The sequence below is a fragment of the Choloepus didactylus genome, chromosome 11 (genome assembly GCF_015220235.1).
Source record: "Choloepus didactylus isolate mChoDid1 chromosome 11, mChoDid1.pri, whole genome shotgun sequence".
NCBI classification, from domain to species: Eukaryota; Metazoa; Chordata; class Mammalia; order Pilosa; family Megalonychidae; genus Choloepus; species Choloepus didactylus.
Window position 1 is genome coordinate 13,134,888 of NC_051317.1, and position 19,533 is coordinate 13,154,420.

The window sequence follows — 19,533 nt, forward strand, 5'->3', positions numbered from 1 at the left end:
AGGTGTTGGTAGCAAGATGTGAGAATAACTAACAGCGCCAAATGGTGCGTGAATGAGGTGGAAAGGGGAAGCTCAGAGTCATATATGTCACCAGAAGGAAAGTTGGAGGTCAAAAGATGGGAATGTATAACTCTGAATCCTATAGTGGGCAATGTCCATGATCAACTGTACAAATACTAGAAATCACTTCCATGAACCAGAACAAATGTATGACAATACAATTAGAAGTTAATAATAGAGGGGCATATAGGGAAGAACTATATACCTATTACAAACTATATACTACAGTTAGTAGTATTTCAACATTTTTTCATAAACAGTAACAAATGTACTATATCAATACTACGAGTCAACAATTGAGGGGGGTTGGTTAGGGATAGTGGAGGATTAGAGTTTCCTTTTCTTTTTTCTTTTTTCATCTTTCACTTTATTTCTTGTCTGGAGTAATGAAGAGTTTCTAAAAATTGAACAAAAATTAAGTGTGATAGATGCACAGCTGTATGAGGGTACCCAGGGGCAAGTGATTGTACACTTTGGATCTTTGGATAATTGTATGGTATCTGAACAATCTCAATAAAAATGAAAAAGAAAAATAAAATAAAAATAAAAATAAAAACCCTTTAAAGAAGCACCAAGGCAGTTTCAAAGGGAGAAAGGAACAAGCTGTATAAACATCTGGAATAAAAAAAGAAACTCAACTTCTACATGCTCAAAAAATTCAAGACGGATCAAAAATCTCAACATATAAGCTAAAATTGTAAGGCTTCTGGAAGACAACTTGGGGAAAAAATTAACAACCTTGGAGAAGAAGAAGGTTTCTAGATATAAAATATTACTTTAGTGACTATAAAGTTAAAAAAAAGACCAAGTGGACTTCATTAAAATTAAAAACTTATGTTCATCAAAGGACACAATTAAGAAAATGGAAAAGCAAGTCACGCACTGTGAGAAAATATTTGCAATGCATATATTTAATGAAGGATTTGTATCAAATATATAAAAATCTTGTTCAAACCAATACTAAAAGACAAAACCCAATTAAAGAAACTTCACAAAAAGCAAGTAAAATCATAACGAGATACTACTTTGTACCCATTAGAAAGGCTAAAATTAAAAAGGACAAACAACCCAGATGTTGACAAGTTGGTGGAGCAAATGGAAAACAAATACTTTGCTGTTTGAGTGACAGTATGGCCCAATTTCTTTGGATAACTGTGAGCAGTTTCTTATGAAGTTAAATATACACTTATCAAAAGAACAAAATTAGAAGACTTACACTACCCAATTTTACAACTTACTGTAAAGCTATAGGAATCAAGACAGTGAACAATGGGCCAGAATAGAGAATCCAGTGTTATGGCCACAATATATGGTAAATCGATTTTTCTCCCTTATTAGAGAAGTTGTGTGTTTGCAGAACTTCAGCCAAGAGGGACACTTTGAAGAATGCACAGAAGCTGAGAGAGTAGCTGCAGATGAGAGCCAGTTTGAAGATAGCCTTTGAAAGCAGACTCTAGCTCCAGAGAAGCTAAGAGAGAACACCCCAAGAGCAACTAAGAGTGACATTTTTAAGGAACTGCAGCCTAGAGAGGAACATCCTGGGAGAAAGCCATTTTGAAACCAGAACTTTTTGAGCAGACATCAGCTAACAGAGATTTTCTGAACACCATTAGCCATCCTCCAGTGACGGTACCCTTTATTGATGGACACTTTATGGCCTTAAGACTGTAACTGTGTAACCAAATAAACCCCCTTTTAAAAGAGCCAATCCATTTTGGGAGTTTTGCATTCTGGCAGCATTAGCAAACTAGAACAGGCATTTACTGCAAAGGGTCATGAGGGAACTTTTTGGGATGATGTAAATATTCTGTGCTGAGATTGCAGTGTTAGCTACACAACTGTATATATTTGTCAAAGCTCATCAAATTGTTTACTTAACATGGGTGAATTTTATTATATATAAACTATGCCTCAGTAAAGCTGAATAATATAAAAGAAAAAAAGACATAACTATTCTATATCATATATATATACATTTACATATACATGGAATTGGTTTACATGATATGGGGGCTGGCAAGTCCAAAATTTGTATGGCAGGCCTCAGTCTGGAAATTCCAATAAGAGTTGTTGTAGTCTTGAGTTCAAAATCCATAAGGGAGATTGACAGGCTGGGAACTCAAAGAAAAGTTGATGTTGTAGTCTTGAGAGAGAATTTCTTCTTCTCTGCAAAACCTGCTTTTTTGCTCTTAAGGCCTTCAACTGATTGAATGAGGCCCACCCCTGTTATTGAGAGTAATTTGTTTTACTTAAAGTAAACTTATTGTAGATGCTACTGTCACAGCAATATCTAGACTGGTGTTTAACCAGACGACTGGGCACCACAGCCTAGCCAAGTTGACACATGAAATTAACCATCGTACTGTCTCTCTGTCCCCATCCCCCAGGCAATCAGCTTCTTTCAGGATCTCAAGCATGCCCAAGTTAGTTAGCAAATCAAGGCCTGAGCACATACTGAGCCCTCTGCCTGGAAGCTCACTGCCCCAGTCCCTTCACGTGACTGGGGCATTCTCATACTTCAGGTCTCAGATAAATCCCACCTCCTCCAGGAGACCCTCCTTGACCACCTATCCAAAGTTGCCCTTCTTGATTGCTTTGCCTCTGCCCTCAGTTTCCCTCATAGTGCTTATGAACACTTACTATTTTATCATCTATTTACCTGCAGAATGAAAGTTCCCAGGTCTGTCAACAGTAATTCACTGTTTTGTTTTTCTTTGTTGGGGGTAAGGACTGAGGGGGGGTGTGTTGAAATTTGTTACTATTAAAAAGTAACACACACGGCTTTTATTCTCCAATCCTGTCTTGAGCACTTTTCCATCCCTGTCAGTTCTGACTTTCCAAATTGAATTAAAATTTCCCAAGGGTAGGAGTTGGATTTAATGGGACTTCCTTGACACTCACTTGGCTTGATTTGATGGACTACAAAAGTGAATTGTCTAAGCATTGTTCGGCTGACCTGCTACCATGTCAGAACCCTCAACTTTAAAGTCCCTTTTTTTTTAAATCAAGACAAAATATCACCAGAAGGCCCCTGTAGAAATGCAAATATATTCTATAGGAGTGGATAAAATATTCTGTCATGTAGGTATAATTATTTATAGTGCTCTCTTTTACTCCCCCAAATGTTCTGGTCTGGGCACTAAATTATACGGTCACCCACCAGGAACCCTCACAGATCCAGTGGCATGGAGGAAAAGTAAGTTTTGATGGGACTGAGAACAGGTGGGCTAGGAGGTGGTACATAAAGGCAACGGGAGGTACCAGGTGTACAGGAAGGCACAGGAATGGCAAATAATGGGTGGCAAGAAAGACTCCAGAAAGGGAACAGGAGACACCAAGACAACCTTTGCCGCTTAACAATTTTGTCAGGTGCCAGTTCCGCCTGCAACACTGAAAATACAACACTTACCTTTCCTCGAGGCGAAGGTGATTAACCAGCGCCAGATCTGTCCAGAGGAAAATTAATTTATTTTAACAATTTATATTCAACCTACAATCCTTGTTTACTCAGGAAAAGGAGTTAGGAGCTTCTCTTAGAACACTTTAATTCTTTGGCTAATCCTTTGGCTAAGTCAGGTATGATACTACCTGCTTTAACTTATGAGGTTTCATGGACAGGTGTTCAGAGTATCTACGTGGGGAAGTACTATGGGATGGGCTGAAAGAGAAAGTCAGTCTCAGGACAAAATGCTGTCCGGAGAGCTCCAGTTTCTTGGTCTCTATGGAAAAGTTAGTGCCAATCCCATCAGTGCCTGCCGCAGGGTTCTCACTGTTAGCATTCTGAATCAGGGCTGATCAACAGAGAAAAACTTTTCAGATTTATCTTTCCCCTGAGCCTGGAAAAGATTCTCTTTCTTACTGTCACCTCCAGCCACGGCTGTTGGCAGGAGGCATAAAATCCAGGGCCCGTCACCCAGTAAAACGTTTCCACTTGTTTCCAATAAATGTCTGCCAAAGAGCAGCTGAATTCGCCTTTTTGTTCCATTCCCTTCCAAAGCCTCAAGAGCAAACACAACCCCCTATCTATGACCCATGCCACACCCACACTCACTGTATACCATGCAAGGGGGGAGAAAAAGAATAAAGGTCTTCATAATCTGTCGAAAACTTTACCCAAAATAGGTTCCCTTGGCAGCTTTTGGATCCCTTCAATTTTTTTCTCCCTGGCTGGATTTCTTCTCAGAATTTGTTTTCCAAGTGGCAGCTTGTGTTTATTCTTCTGGGCTTTTGGAGAAAGTAGGAAAAGGAAAAATCAACAAAGTGTAGCTATGCACATGGAAAACCATATGCTTCATAAAACTGCATATGTGCTGTGTTTAAGATGTAAAGGAAGATGTGCAAAAATAACCACCTGTCAACTTTCTCATCCACCTAGATTAGAAAATTCAAAAAGCCTATGTTCATATACAAAAAAATGCAGCGATGCTCTAAATTTCACAGATTGTTAAAGCTGAAAGCTGAAAGAGATCATTCAAGGGTTACAGATTCAAATTCCTACAGGAACCAGGCAGGCAATATACATGAGTGAAGTGGACCAGCTGGGACCAGGTAGGACTGGGAGGACAGGCTCTGCCTAAAAGGGTCCCTTTAGGTAATTGTCACATGGGAACATAAGAAAGCCAGAGATCCAGATCCTTATGTGAAGTCTCCCTGATTTTTAAAATGTTACCAGGTCATTCAGATTTATTTAAAAACACAGAATAAGCCAAACAAAACACTTCTGCAATAAGATTTAGTCCAGAGTCACCTCTGCTTGGAGACCACTCTTCTAGATCAATTCCTTAATTATTTATTAGATAATAAGTTTGAGGTAAAGAAAGAAATTTTCTCAAAGTCACACTGAAAAAAGTACCAGAAGGTAAGACCAGGGCTTAGCTCTCCAAACTATCACTCTGGTGTTCTTTCTCCTAAGTCAGGTATCATACAACTCACTTTAACTTATGAGGTTTCATGGACAGGTGGTTAAGAGGATTGATTTGGTTGTGTGTTTGTCCTGGTTATTATTCATCTACCCCCCAAGATCCATTCTTCACCCTTCTTTACCTTGCTCTGTATTTCAGGAGTCTGAAGTATTGGACTAGGTCAACAGGCTTCCTTGTCCTTTGGTTTCTAATTGAGTTTAGCTTCTCATTGAAGCCCCAATAGGAGATCAGAGGGACAGCAGGAGTAGAAAGTGAAATTAGCGTGTTTATTCTCCCTGCTTCTTACCTGTTTCCCTCTAAGAAAGGCCATAGCTCCTGTTAGGCAGCCCACTCTATGGAGCTTATTTCTCTGGGTTTCAGTAACCACATCCTTACCTTGCCCCTTCAGGTTTGGAGGTTGTTCTGGTTTGCTAGTGCTGCCTTTTTGCAAAATACCAGAAATGGATTGGCTTTTATAAAGGGGGTTTATTTAGTTACAAAGTTACAGTCTTAAGGCCATAAAGTGTCCAAGGTAAGGCATCAACAATAGGGTACCTTCACTGAAGGATGGCCATTGGCATCCAGAAAACCTCTGTTAACTGGGAAGGCATGTGGCTGGCATCTACTTGCTCCCAGGTTGTGTTTCAAAATGGCGTTCTCCAAAATGTCACTCTTGGAAAGTTTTGTCCTCTTGCGGGACACTGATTACGTGCTTCAACTTGGCGGGCCTGGGCTGGGGGACCGGATCCACCCCTGGGGAGGGTAGTGGGCACGGGCGACAGCGCCCTCTACAGCCCCCCGGGCCTGGGAAAGTGAGGCCGGAGGCAGGCCCCATTTCCTCACCCAAAATACCAATGTTAGGGGAGGCTTGCTGGAGGGAACCGCCTTTTCCCCACCCCCTTATCTTGCCCGGACACTCCCCGTTGCCGGTGCAACTCCCATTACCACCAGTGCGCATACATTGTTGCCAGACACCGTTACCGGAGCAACTCTCGCCCCTTTTCAATCAACCTCCGCGCTCTCTCAGAACCAATCCAAGCCTTTTACCTCTACAGCTACCCCGCCCCCTAAACGCCCGATATAAGCTTGTACTCTCCCCTAATAAACTCTCTTGGTTTCTTCACCCTAAAAGAACCGTGTCCCGCCTGTTCCTTTCTCGCCGCCCTCCATACTTTGCACGCCTCCCGCCGGGGACCTGGCCAAGTCCCCCGCCTCGCCCTCGCCTCCGGGAAAGAGCCCCCGCCGCCGGTACCCTCGGAGCAATCCTGGGAGCCTAGGATTTAGCAACCGGCCGCCACCCTCCCCCAAACGAGTCAACTGCGACCGCATCCTCTCTTAGCTGCAGCTCTTCCAAAATGTCACTCTCAGTTGCTCTGACGTCCTTCTGTCTGTGAACTCCTTTATACAACTCCAGTGATCCAATTAATACCCAACCTGAATGGGCACGGTAAGACCTCCATGGAAATTATCCAATCAAACATTTCACTCCCAGTTGATTGAGTCATATCTCCATGGAAGCACTCAGAGAATTCTAACCTAATCAACACTAATATGTCTGCCCACACAAGACTGCATCAAAGAACATGGAGTTTTGGGGAACGTAATACATCTAAACTGGCACAGAGGTGGTAATGTTTCCCAATTATTGTTAGGTCCAGGGTGCTGCATCATTCTTTGGTGGTTTCTCCAAACCTTGTCAACAACTTTATAAATAGTCCCTGCATCAAAATCTCTTAAATTGCCCAGTTGAAGTGGGTGACAAATCATTCTAGTTTGCCTGAGACTCTCCCTTATTTTAGCGATGAAAATCTTGTGCCCTGGGAAATCCCTCAGCGATGGGGCAAATCAAGATATATGGCCAATCTATATGTGCATTTTATTTGTATTTATTTTTTCAAATCTGCTGGTTCTTTTACACTATTCCCTCCTCTATATCTTTAATAATTTCAAATATTCTTACAGATACTTATTTCTGATCCTTGGGGGTGCTAATTATCCTTTTGCTTCACCTGTTGACTCTCCCTCATGATGGTTAATTTCCTTGTGGTATGTAAACATTTACCCCCCCGTGACAGTCCCTTGTGCCCTAGATTGTGAAAATACTCCATCAAAGAAGTTTTGCAATTGCTTCTATCACACTCTAGGGGCTTGATAGTCCTGAGCAGTTTGACGTCACACCCATATGTGTTACAGCCTGGGGTTTCAGTTTCTTGCACATGGCTCCCCCCCCCCCCACACACACACCTTTTTCCAGGGCCCTAAACAGGTGGAAACATTTTTGCTTCTTTCCTGGACTGAAATGTGGAATTCTTCTAGTCACCATTCCATGGACAGTACAACTTTTCAGGGTTCATGGCTTAATGCTTAGTTTCCCTACCTAGCAATGGCTTAAGATCATACCTCTTATACTTCAGCTCTTAGGACCTATGTCTGGGTCTGATATTCTGATGAAATACCTCCCTATTACTGTCCTGACTTTGATTTTTCTCTTCATTTCTCACACCTGGGGACTTTTCTTTCTTTATGCCAGAGAGTTTATTTTTTAAATTCTATTTCCGTTTTGTTTTGTTTGAAATGTTGTTTTTCTATTGTTTGTTTTTAAATTTTTTGATAAATAAAGTATAAAAAATTCTATTTCCATTTTTTTTTTTTTTCAGCTTTTCTGTAAGTTTAGTTTATCATATTGCCAGAATGAAAGATCACTTGCAATTCTGAAGTTCATACCCAGCATAAACTTGAGATAGGCTCTCTGGTTCTGCTCCTGCTCTTGCATAGTCGGTAACAGAACGTTGACAAATTGAGGCCAAAATATAGCAAGTTTGAGGTGGGGGGAAGGGGGGGCATACTTGGATACCTTACTGAATGTGAATCACTTCTGATGTTAATCTAGTTTCATTTAAGGTGAATGGCACCAGAAGGCAAAGTGGAAATGAAATATTCATTGCTCATTCAATATTACCTAATTTGTATGTCCAAGTGTTGACAAAAGAGAAGGCTTTGCTGTCTCCTTTATGAATAATTGTAAATTAATATGCAACCCCCACACCCATTCTAAGTGAGAAGAAAATCACTTGGATTTGCCAACTGCTCAACAACATGGTCTGGTTTCAAATGCAGATGTCACCCATCCTGTTTCCTACTGTTGGAAATTCAGAGACGTTAGACAGCCTTCCTGGGAGAAGTGACTTTGGATAACATTATAGAATCTGGAACCTACAAACCTTCAATAATCAAGGTGAAAAGAAACTTTAAAGACCATCTTCTAATTTAATAGATGAGGAAAATGAGGTCCAACTTGTTTTTCTTGTTCTAAGCTGAGATGCTTCCTCAAACTCCTCCAAGCACCTTGCAGCCTTGCCGAACATTGTCATTTTGCTCCTGCAGGTATTTTCTCGGTATGTGACTTGCTGGATTTTTTTCTTATTCACTTGAAAAGTTGTCTTGAACAGATCCTAGAGAGTGTTCGGTATCTACACAGATCCAGCAGGCAGGAACAGAATGCTACATCCATCAGCATGACTTACAGTCAAGGCAGCTTCTTCGTTTGCTTAATAACATCGGACCCTGTGGTTTCCTGGGGCTTGGTTAGAAAGGAAATGCTTAGGGCTTTGACACTTTGCAAATGTCAGCTTGAAGTTCTGGACATTTCTCCAAGCACGTAGGCTCTCAGTACAAGACCAGGGCCCTATAGCACAAAGCAGGCCTCTCCAACCTTCCCCAGCCCTGGCCTCTCTCTAGGGGGATTTAGCTCAAGACAAGAGCTGGGAATGGGGGGAGGTGGGGCACTCCCTCTGAATCTAATTTCTTCACTCAGTAACAAGGACAGGGTCCAGTGGGAGAGGAAATTAGGCGAATAAGACTATGTGGGTGTGAAGCACGAGGGAAAAGTCTTAATACAATTGGAAAAAGGGGAAATAGTAAGAGTAGCACTAATAAATATTGTTTATGTGCTTTGCATTCATTATCTTATTTAGTCATTACCAAAAAAGCTGTGAGTTAAGCACAATATTAATTTCATTTTAAAGATGAGAAAACTGAGGCATAAAGCAGTCGAATAGGAGATAAAAGAGCTGGTAAATGGTAGGACCAGAATTTGATCCAGGCATTCTGATCCCAGGACCTCTGGGTCTTAACCACTAGGCATGTTATGTCATATATTCTGGGGAGCATCATAATTCAAACAATGCTTTTTTTGATCTTTCTTAGGTCTGCTTTCTTGTCTTAATTGTAGTTTTAAGTTTTAATAATCACAGTACTTCCTGGATACTTGTAATATATAAAGCACTGAGTTAGGCACTTTATATGCATACATTATCTCATTTATCCTCATAACCTATGAGGTAGGCACTATTATTATCCACATATTAATGATAAAAAAACTGAGGCTGAGGGAGGTTAAGTTACTTGCCCAAGGACACACAGGCAGTAAAGGGCAGACACTAAATTCAAAAACAGATCTTCTAATCTCAAAGTTTGAACTCTCATAACTATGCAATGGTCATCAAACTGTAAGGCATACCTTGAGAATCTTTATGAAAGCAAATTTCAGGGCTCTACTCCTAGATTCTGAATCAGTAGATCTGGGTGAAGCCCAGGAATCTGAATTCTTGAACTTTACAAGTTCTGATTCTGATGCCAATTCCTTGAGGGCCCTGCTTTTCCAAATACCCCACAATGCCATACTACATCTCAGACTACAACAGCTCAGGCAGAAAAATTGGTCAGTTGTATTTTAGAGATAAAACAGTAGTGTTGCTGAGCCTTCTCTCCTCTGCCTGTTAGGGTTATACAAACCGAACAGGCAGTATGCTAAAGTTCATTGTAGTTGCTCATTATATTGCAGGTAGCTCTTTTTCCTACCACTGCATTTCACTCCAAGTGCCATAGTAGCTGTGTTAGTTGGGACATTTCTCATTGTAAGTGATGGAAACCAGTTAAAACAGACTTAAGAAAAAGAGAGAATTCATGGCTCACTGAATTGAAAAGTCTAGGGGTAAATCTACCTTTAGGAGTGCTTTGACTGAAACATTCAAATGATGTCACCAGGAATGTGTCTCTCTCCGTCTTTTAGTTTTGTTTTCCTCTGTGTTGGCTTCATTCTTAGGTTCAGGCTTCCCTCAAGAGCTGATGGCCAACAGCATCTCCAAACATGGGGACTTTTCTTTCTTTATGCCAGAGAGTTTATTTTTTAAAATTCTATTTCCATTTTTTATTCAGCTTTTCTATAAGTTTAGTTTATCATATTGCCAGAATGAAAGATCACTTGCAATTCTGAAGTTTATACCTGTGTATTTAGTGACCACAGTGGAAAGAGGCAGGCTTATTCCCAATTGTTTTGGCCCAAGTCCTGAGGCTGATTCTTTTTAGGCTTTCTTGAGTTAAGTTCTCATCCTTAAACCAAATACTGTGGCCAGAAGCTGTGGAATATTCTGATTGGCTACCCATTAATCAAGTATCCACCCCTGGTGGAGGAAGGCCAGCCCGACCATGGCTGCAGGGACTGAGAATGGGAGACAGCTAAGAGGAATAAAGGGGATGGACAGTTGACACGCAATGTGCTGAAGTTCAGCACATTAGGGCAAGATGTCTGATTCCTGGAGCAGAGTAGGCCAAGCCACAATTTGCTCTTCTCTGAAGATGATGAGACTTTAGGATTTTCCCACACCCATAACTGAGTTAGGCTAGTTTGAGGACTCTAACAACAACAGCATTTGGCCTTTTACAAACATCATAGAATATATCACAGAATTCTAGGGTTGAAAGGACCTTATTGATCTCCCAGTCCAGCCACTTAATTCTGGCATTTTTAAGAAATCAACAGACTTACCCTTTTTGAGTTAAAGAATCAATAAACCATTTACTGAGCACACAAGTGATGAACCCGTTTGTTGATGTTTGTGGAAACAGCACTAGGAGGTATGGAGGCTTGGATTCTAGTCCTATGTGAAGGAGACAAGTCACTTAAGCAATATGGCTCTTATCTTCCTTCATCTGGTGATTTATGAGACTTTTCTCATCAGACTCAGAACTAGAACCCAAGTCCCCAAGCCAAGGACTCTCTCCAACATACCAGGTCTTCATCTTTCCAGTTCTTTGTGTAAGCTCCTGTTTTTCTCTAGCTCAGTCCTACTGTTTTCCCTCTTTACCATGGTCATACTTTCTGCCAATCAAGGGGCTGAACTGCTCATTCAGCCAGCATTTGTTGACTGCCCACAGGATGCACTGTGGTGCAAAGGTAGAGGTAAGTGAAACACAGTTGGGTCTTCTCTATTTTCTTGGAAGGTGCCACTTTCCTGCCAACAACTCACCTCTTTTTTTTTTTAATTTAATTTTATTGAGATATATTCACATACTATGCAGTCATACAAAGCGTACAATCAATTGTTCCTAGTGCCATTATATAGTGTGCTTTCATCACCAACATTAATTTTTGAACATTTTCATTACCACACACACAAAAATAATAAGAATAAAAATTAAAGTGAAAAAGAACAATTAAAGTAAAAAAGAACACCGGGTGCCGTTTTGTTTTTTTGGGTTTTTTTGCCCCCATTTTTCTACTCATCCATCCATACACTGGACAAAGGGGAGTGTGATCCACATGGCTTTCCCAATCACATTGTCACCCCTCATAAGCTACATTTTTATGCAATCGTCTTCAAGATTCAAGGGTTCTGGGTTGTAGTTTGATGGCTTCAGGTATTTACTGCTAGCTATTCCAATTCATTAGAAACTAAAAAGGGTTATCTATATTTTAAGAGTGCCCACCAGAGTGACCTCCTGGCTCCTTTTGGAATCTCTCAGCCACTGAAACTTATTTCATTTCACATTCCCCTTTTGGTCAAGAAGATATTCTCCGTCCCACGATGCCAGGTCTAGATTCCTCCCTGGGAGTCATATTCCACGTTGCCAGGGAGATTTACTCCCCTGGGTGTCAGATCCCATGTAGGGGGGAGGGCAGTGATTTCACCTTTTAAGTTGGCTTAGCTAGAGAGAGAGGGCCACATCTGAGCAACAAAGAGGCATTCAGGAGGAGACACATAAGCACAATTATAAGCAGGCCTAGCTTCTCCTTTGCAGCAACAGTCTTCCCAAGGGCAAGTCCTGTGATAGAAGGCTCGGCCCATCAAACCACCAGTCCCCAATGTCTGCAACTCACCTCTGTTTGCCACAATTTTCCCTTAAGTCTCAACAGTTGGGAGTTCACATCAGCCCTTTTCATCCCTCTTAATGCCCTCCTTCTTAGGGAGACTGCATTAAGAGAGACTGACTGCTCCTTTTCCTTTCTCCCCCAGCACATCGGCCCAAAGTAACTTTTCTCTGAGCTCATTTGGCACCAGCTGACACCACATGTTAAAATTTAATGGCAAGTGCTTAGCAAAAAGATGACAAGCTTTATTGGCAATTCAAAACAGGTTGTTGGGCGCCATCTGCCTTCCTTCAAATTAATGGGAAGAAGGAATGGGTCCTTTGGGCTTTGTTTATTTTTAGATTATCACAAAGGAACCCAGCAGGCTGCCTCTAGATCATGTTAATCCCCACAGTAAATGAGGCCAAAATACCATGGGGGACAATAAGTGACTATAAACAGGTCTCTATGCACATGCAGTAGTTACAGGAAAAGCAGAATAAAGTGTTCTGTCTCCCTGTCTTAATCTTGCCCCTCTAAACCTACTGGGAAAAAAGCAAATAGACCTTTAAGTTCAAGGAGGGAACTGATTGAGCTCTGCTTGACTTACAGGAGGGTTGTGAAAATATCTTGTCTCTTCTGAAGCCCATATCAAATTCAGGCCAAGTCAGTGTTACATTTCGCCTTCGATTTCAGTTCCTGAGGCAGACAGAACTGCAGAGGAAATTCTCTCTGGAAAGTACCAGGTGGGTCAAGTTTGGATTTGACCCAACATGGAAGGATGATTCCATGGGGGTCAGAGAGGGGAATGGACACCAATGGGTCTCAAACTTGAGTGAGTGCATGACTCCTCTAGAAAACTGTTTAAAAGGCAGATCCAACGGCCCCATTTCCAAAGATAAAATTCTATGCATCTAGGACAGGAGCAGAGAATTTACATTTTTTTAAAATTACCAGTGTTGTGGGTTTACAGAACAATCATGCACAAAATACAAGATTCCCATAAATCACCTTATTATTAATACCTTACATTGGTGTGGAACATTTGTAACAATTGGTAAAAGCACATTTTTGTAACTATACTATTAACTATAGTTCATGGTTTAACTTAGGGTTCACTTTGTAGAGTAGTTCTGTGGATTTAAAAAATTTTTTTTATTCTGTTACCATATATACAATCTAACATTTCCCCTTTTTAATCATATTCAGATATATATATTTCAGTGCTGTTAATTATGTTCACAATGCTGTGTTACCATCACCACCTATTACCAAAACATTTCCATCATTCCAAATAGGATCCCTGCACATTTTAAACCTTATCTTCCCATTCCCTATCCCCACCCTGTCCCCTGGTAACCTATATTCTAGATTCTGACTCTATGAGTTTGCTCATTCTAATTATTTAAAATCAGTGAGATCATACAATATTTGTCCTTTAGTGACTGGCTTATTTCATGATGCCCAGGATCATTCACATATCAAGTATCAGGTATCCATGTATCAGGACTTCATTCCTTTATATGACTGAGTAATAGCCCCTCATATACCATATTTTATTTATTCATTCATCAGTTGACGGACACTTGGGTTGCTTCCATCTTTGGGCAATTTTCAGTAATGCTGCTGTGAACATCAGTGTGCAAATATCTGTTTGAGTCACTCCTTTCAATTCTTTTGGGCATATACCTAAGAATTTACTTTTAACAAAAGTACTAATTCTGATGCAGGTAGTTGTGGGCCTACCTTGAAAAAGCCTCTCCATGTTGTGTACCTCCCCAAACCTGATTTTCTAAAACTGAATGCCTAACAGGTGTTGGTTCCATAAGTTTCCAGTTAAAAAGGAAATAGATTACCCAAGAGATGACCAATAACTCATTAGCAACTGTTATCCCTTCAGCATGGATTTGTGAGCAGAAGAGTACACTGAGGGAAGAGCACAGGACTGATAAGAGCTGATGGACTAAAAAGGCTTGAACACTGTATTAGTTCTCTAGCGAAAGAGAATCAACAAGAGATATCTATAAATATAAGGTTTATAGAAGTGTCTCATGCAACTGTGGGTATGCAGGAGTCCAAATTCCGAACTGACAACTCCAACGAAGATGTTCAATGAACTCCTGGCAACTTCAATGCATGTGTTCGAAGAACTCCTCAGGAAACAAACTGGCAACTTCAAAAACTCCTTAGGAAACGCTTCACTGGTCAGCTGAAGAAGTGAAGGTCCTCTATCTGTCTCCCTTAAAAGTCTTCAACTGACTGGATTAAATCCAGCCATCTGTATTCTCTCATTGTGGAAGACACACCCTTCGTTGACATAATCAGTCACAGCTGCAGCCAATTGACTGATGATTTAATAAACCAGTCTTCTGGTTTATTAACCAGCCACAAATGTCCTTACAGTAACGGTTAGGCCAGTGCTTGCTTGACCAGACACCGGGACACCATCACCTGGCTAAGTTGACACATGAACCTAACCATCACAAACACGGACCTCCTGGAGCAAGAACATAAGGAAAGATTGGGAAGGTTAGGAGTGGGGGGATAGGTAGGTAAAGACACTGAGCACCTAAGTTTGAAGTTTGAAGGCAAGGAGGGAACACTGCCAGAAATAGAGCAAAAAGGAGGAGGAAGATGTAGAGAGTTGGAGAAGTCATGGAAAAGGATGGGATGATCCCAAATATAATTTCTGCTACCTCTCAGTTTTTCCTACAGTACTTCCAGGATTGGAAGGAAGACCAGAAAATGATTTTCACATCCGTGATTTGTAACAGGTATCTGGGGGAGGAGACAGTCTTTGTAGTAAAGCATTAGGATGATCTTTTTACTCTAATTTGTTTTGTTTGGGCATTGCAAGGTATAAAAAGCAACTTGTGATCATTTTTGGCAGCAATTATTTCATTTGGGAGCATTTTGTGACCTTTTTTTATTTTATACAATTTCACATTACATTTTACAAGCTTCCGTTAGTGTCCTGTCCATACTTCATAATTATAAAAGTATTTTGTTGTTAAATAAGCTTGAGAAATGCTGAAATCCAAACCCGTCATTCCTTCTTCAAACCATCTTCTTTGCATACATCCAGTGATAGACAACGCTATACCACCAGCAGGGGCAGTTCAGTTTGCTATTGGAAAACTCCACTAGATAGAGCATGTCAGAATCAGTGGTAGATTCATGAGGGCATAGCTTGCTGGACCTCATCCCCAGAGTTTCTGACTGTTGGTCTAGGGTGGGGCCCGAGATTTTGCACATAGAACAAGTTCCCAGGTGATGCTGATGCTGCTGGTCTGGAACTACACTTGAGGACCACTGGCCAACCCCATCCACTTCCCTGTAATTTCCACTCCTTCTTCCCTAGCTCTGACTCACAGAATGACAGAGCAAGTCTACTTCCTTTTCTACCACCCAGCCCCACCTGAGCCCAGCTTCCTCGCTGCAGTGTAAGTACCACAAGGGCAGGGGTTGGGTGGGCAACCTTTTCATTGCTTTAATCCCAGTGGCATAACCAGTGCTGACAAGTTGGTGTGCATGTGACAGAGATCCACTGATTGATTGATTGGTGACACAGAGTAATCTCTAAGTGTCACTCATTATTCTTATTATTAATTCTGAGGAATAAAAATCTCAAAAGACAGATCTTTTTTCTAGAGAGCTCCAGGAAAAGCTGTAAATGCACTTAGATCCTGTCTTCTATAGTGTTTCCAGACCTCAATAGAGCCTAGAATCACACAAAGAATTCATTCTTGCCCAAAGTAAAGGGTTTCTGGAACTTTCCATATACAAACCTGGCGGGGCTCATGTTATTCTACATCTCTTTAAAGAATTATCTCACAAAGAGTGAAGAGGTGAATATTTTCACTGAAGAATTCTTATTGGATGGTGGGAAATAATGGAACTCAGCCATGGGATGTGAGATGGAAAAGAAAAACCGGTATCCCACAGTAGACATGCTCCAGACATCCTGGTTGTAATTTAGCCTCCCACTAAGACCTCACAGCTGGAAAAGAGCAAGAAAGCTGCCACCCAAAGGGCCTGGTGTGTGAGCAGTAGCTTCTTATTCCTGGCACTCCCTAGGGAATGAAGCTCCATGGCATTCCTCCCTGAGGCAATGAAGTTGGTTTGCAACTTGTTGAGGAAGCACTCATGGTTGTGACTGTTCTCCGTGCTTCTCTAACCCCCAGCAGGGTCCAACAAATTCAGCTTGAGGGAGAAGACAGAAAAAGTCTTTGAAATGAATAACTCTAAAAGCAACTCATTTTTGCCCTAAGGAATAGGTAGGGTAGTTGAGAGTTAAATGGAAAACCTCCTTTTCAAAGCCCTTCCCAGCTTCAGGAACAAGTGTTTTCAAAACCATCACAAGCTAATGCCTCAGCAAAGAGACAAAACTGAAGAAATTATTTCTAATATTGTAATTAATTACAATCCCATGAGTCCACTTAATCTCCACATAGGAAGTTCACCAATTGGAGAGTGGCATTGATCCTCTGTGCCTGAGCCAATTCGATATTTTGGTCCAATCCGGAATGGTTACCCAGCCTTTGCCAGAATGAAATTGTGTTTAGAATTTTATTTTTATAGCCTCGGAGGCATCCCAGATTTTAATAGGACATTGGAAACCATCCATCTGTGGTACATCTGCTCCAACAGGATCTGCATATTTAAAAAATCATTAAGAAGTTAATATTGAAGCCATTTCAACTTTCTCCCTAATGACAAGGTCTGTTTGCTTCTGTTTCTTTTTAAATTTTCAATTGTATATATATATATGTGTGTGTGTGTGTGTGTGTGTGTGTGTGTGTGTGTGTATATATATGTGTATATATATATATATATGTGTATATATATATATATGTGTGTATATATATATATATATATATATATATATATTTGTATTTCCCATGGAAAAATGAAAATGATTCCTTAACACCTCAGAATTTTGATCCAGGTAGTCTAGAAAGGAAGAGATTATAAGGGCCATGTCAATTTCAGGCACCTTATTAATCAGGGCAACTTGATTCCGGATGATTGGTCTTCTAATTGACCAGCAAGTCAACTGCTGCTCTCTGGGATGAGAGAGGATTCCACAAATCCCCATTTCAGCCTTCCAGGGCTCTTATTGTTGAAGGTCCTGGTGCTCAAGAAATCACAGAAGACAGTGTGGGCTCTGACACTTCTCTCTCCTGTAATCTCAGAGCATGATCTTTACCCTCTCTGAACTTCTGCTTCCTTGATGGTGTAAAATGAATAAAACGCTACCCATCCTGACTGTTTGCTGTGAGGATGAGAGAGACGGTTATGTGCTGTTCCAGGTGCTGGGCCCAGAGTCGATGGCCAAACAAAGTGGTTTATTTGTTTATTCAACCGAAGTGCAGCACTGAAGGAGCATAAAATATAAAGGTCCTGCTTTCCTGCCAATTATAGTCTGTGGTATGAGTGAAAAAAATCATAAAAATTAATTAAAAACAGAGATAAGTGCAATGAGGGAAAGAAAGAATGTGATTCTGTGAGAACTCACAGCAGAGGAAATGCTAGTCTGGTGGGGGTCGCAGGAGAGGGAAGGGATCAGGGTGGTGGGTGGGTGGAGAGGTATGGAAGACTGAACAGAGATCTGAAAAGTGAGAAAGGAGTGGGAGAGGAAGCCACATTCTAGGAGGGGAGAACAGCAGAGAAGACTCTGTGGGAGGCAGGATTATACATATAGTAATACATATGGCTATATAGTTACGTACAGTAGAGAATGAATGGATGGGTGGAAGAATTAATTAATTAACTAATTAATTAATTATAATGTAGAACAAATTGTAAGGAGAAGTGGGCTTGAAGTTGATCAAAGTTAAGTAAAACAAAATGGCTCCCTGCACTGGACATTGCCAGGAAGGACCCCCTCTTTCTGAGAAGGGATTTTCCGGTAGACAAAACCATGGACCTGCAGGCTTTCTGAAAAAAAAAAATAGAACACATCCTACAAGGTTGCTGAAAAGCAACATCTGGTGATAAAACTAGTTTCAGTCCAGTAGGGACAGCTTATCAGATTGGACAAGCATACCATACTAATCAACGTATATCTGCTCCCCACTTTGTAAGACCTGCTCCTCATGTAAAATGGAAACGTAACATCAGCCAATCAGAACATTTCCTCACTTGCTTTCGCATTCGCCATTCATGAGTTTTTCCCCTCCACTCCCTCAGCAGAGCACCCTTCTACTTTCTGGATGGGATACCTCCCAATTCATGAATCTCTAAAGCAAGAAGATCCTAAATTTAACATTGTTAGAAAGTTTTTCTTTTAACTTAATGATCTGGGATAAAAGTTCAACCCCATACTAAGTGATTTACTTAGGGTTTACTCCATGCCAAGCACTGTGCTAAGTGTTTACATGGCACATATTGTTGAATTTTCACAACCACCCAGTGAGCTACCCAATATCATCATCATCATCATCATCATCATCATCTTCACTTTACAGATAAAGAGTCAGAGGCTTCAAAAGATTAAGTAGTGTGCCTAATTTTCCAAAGCTAATAAATAATGAATGAAGTTGGGCACTTGAATCCCAAGAGCTGGCTCCAGAATCCAAACTCCTACATCACTCTGTCATTTGCTCGATCTAGCCTGGAAGGTGGTTGTGAAGATGAAACAAACAGTCTTGAAAGTCCTTCGTAATACTTGCAAGGCCCCATACCAGTATAAGAGCCACTATGATGAACATTTCTGCTTTCCTGCCAGGAAACCCAGACCCTTTTTAGCTTCACTCTAACTTCATTTCAACCAGCCAAGCTGGGACTTCAGAAGGTATTTTCTGAAGGGATTTGAGGGGTCTGGGGGCATTCCAAAGGGTCTGTGATTCCAGTGAAAGCAATTGCAAAATTTTATGTGCATGTGCACATGTGCATTTTTCTTAGTGTTGATTACCCAAAATGTTTATGAACTTCTGGGAAGAGGAACCTTCTTTGCAAATTTTGATTCTATGAAGTTGACTCAGGACTATATAGGACTTATTAAGGAGATATTTTTAATTCAATCTGGCCCCGAAGAGGAATCTTCTGCTCACCAAAGCATTCAGGTGGGTTGTAATGTTCATGTCCCAGAGGCCTGGCCACAGCTGGGCTGCTATAAGAATCACTCCTGGTGTCCTCACTTTCCAAAATACTTTCTTACTTGATTATATGCATTTGTATATTTAGAAGTCAAATAAGCTTGCAGAAAAAAAAAAAAGAGTCTAAAACACATTAAACTCTGAACAATTTACATGCTACAGATTCTCTACAGTCTTGGCCAATGCATGTTAATGTCTTTGCAGAGTTTCAGTCTGTACATTCCTTCTTGCACAAGTTTTCCACAAATAACATTTCACATAAACATTTTCATGCATTGACATGGCCCCCATACTTGTCATTTTAATATTCTGATAGTATTCCATTCTGTTAACATATTTTGAA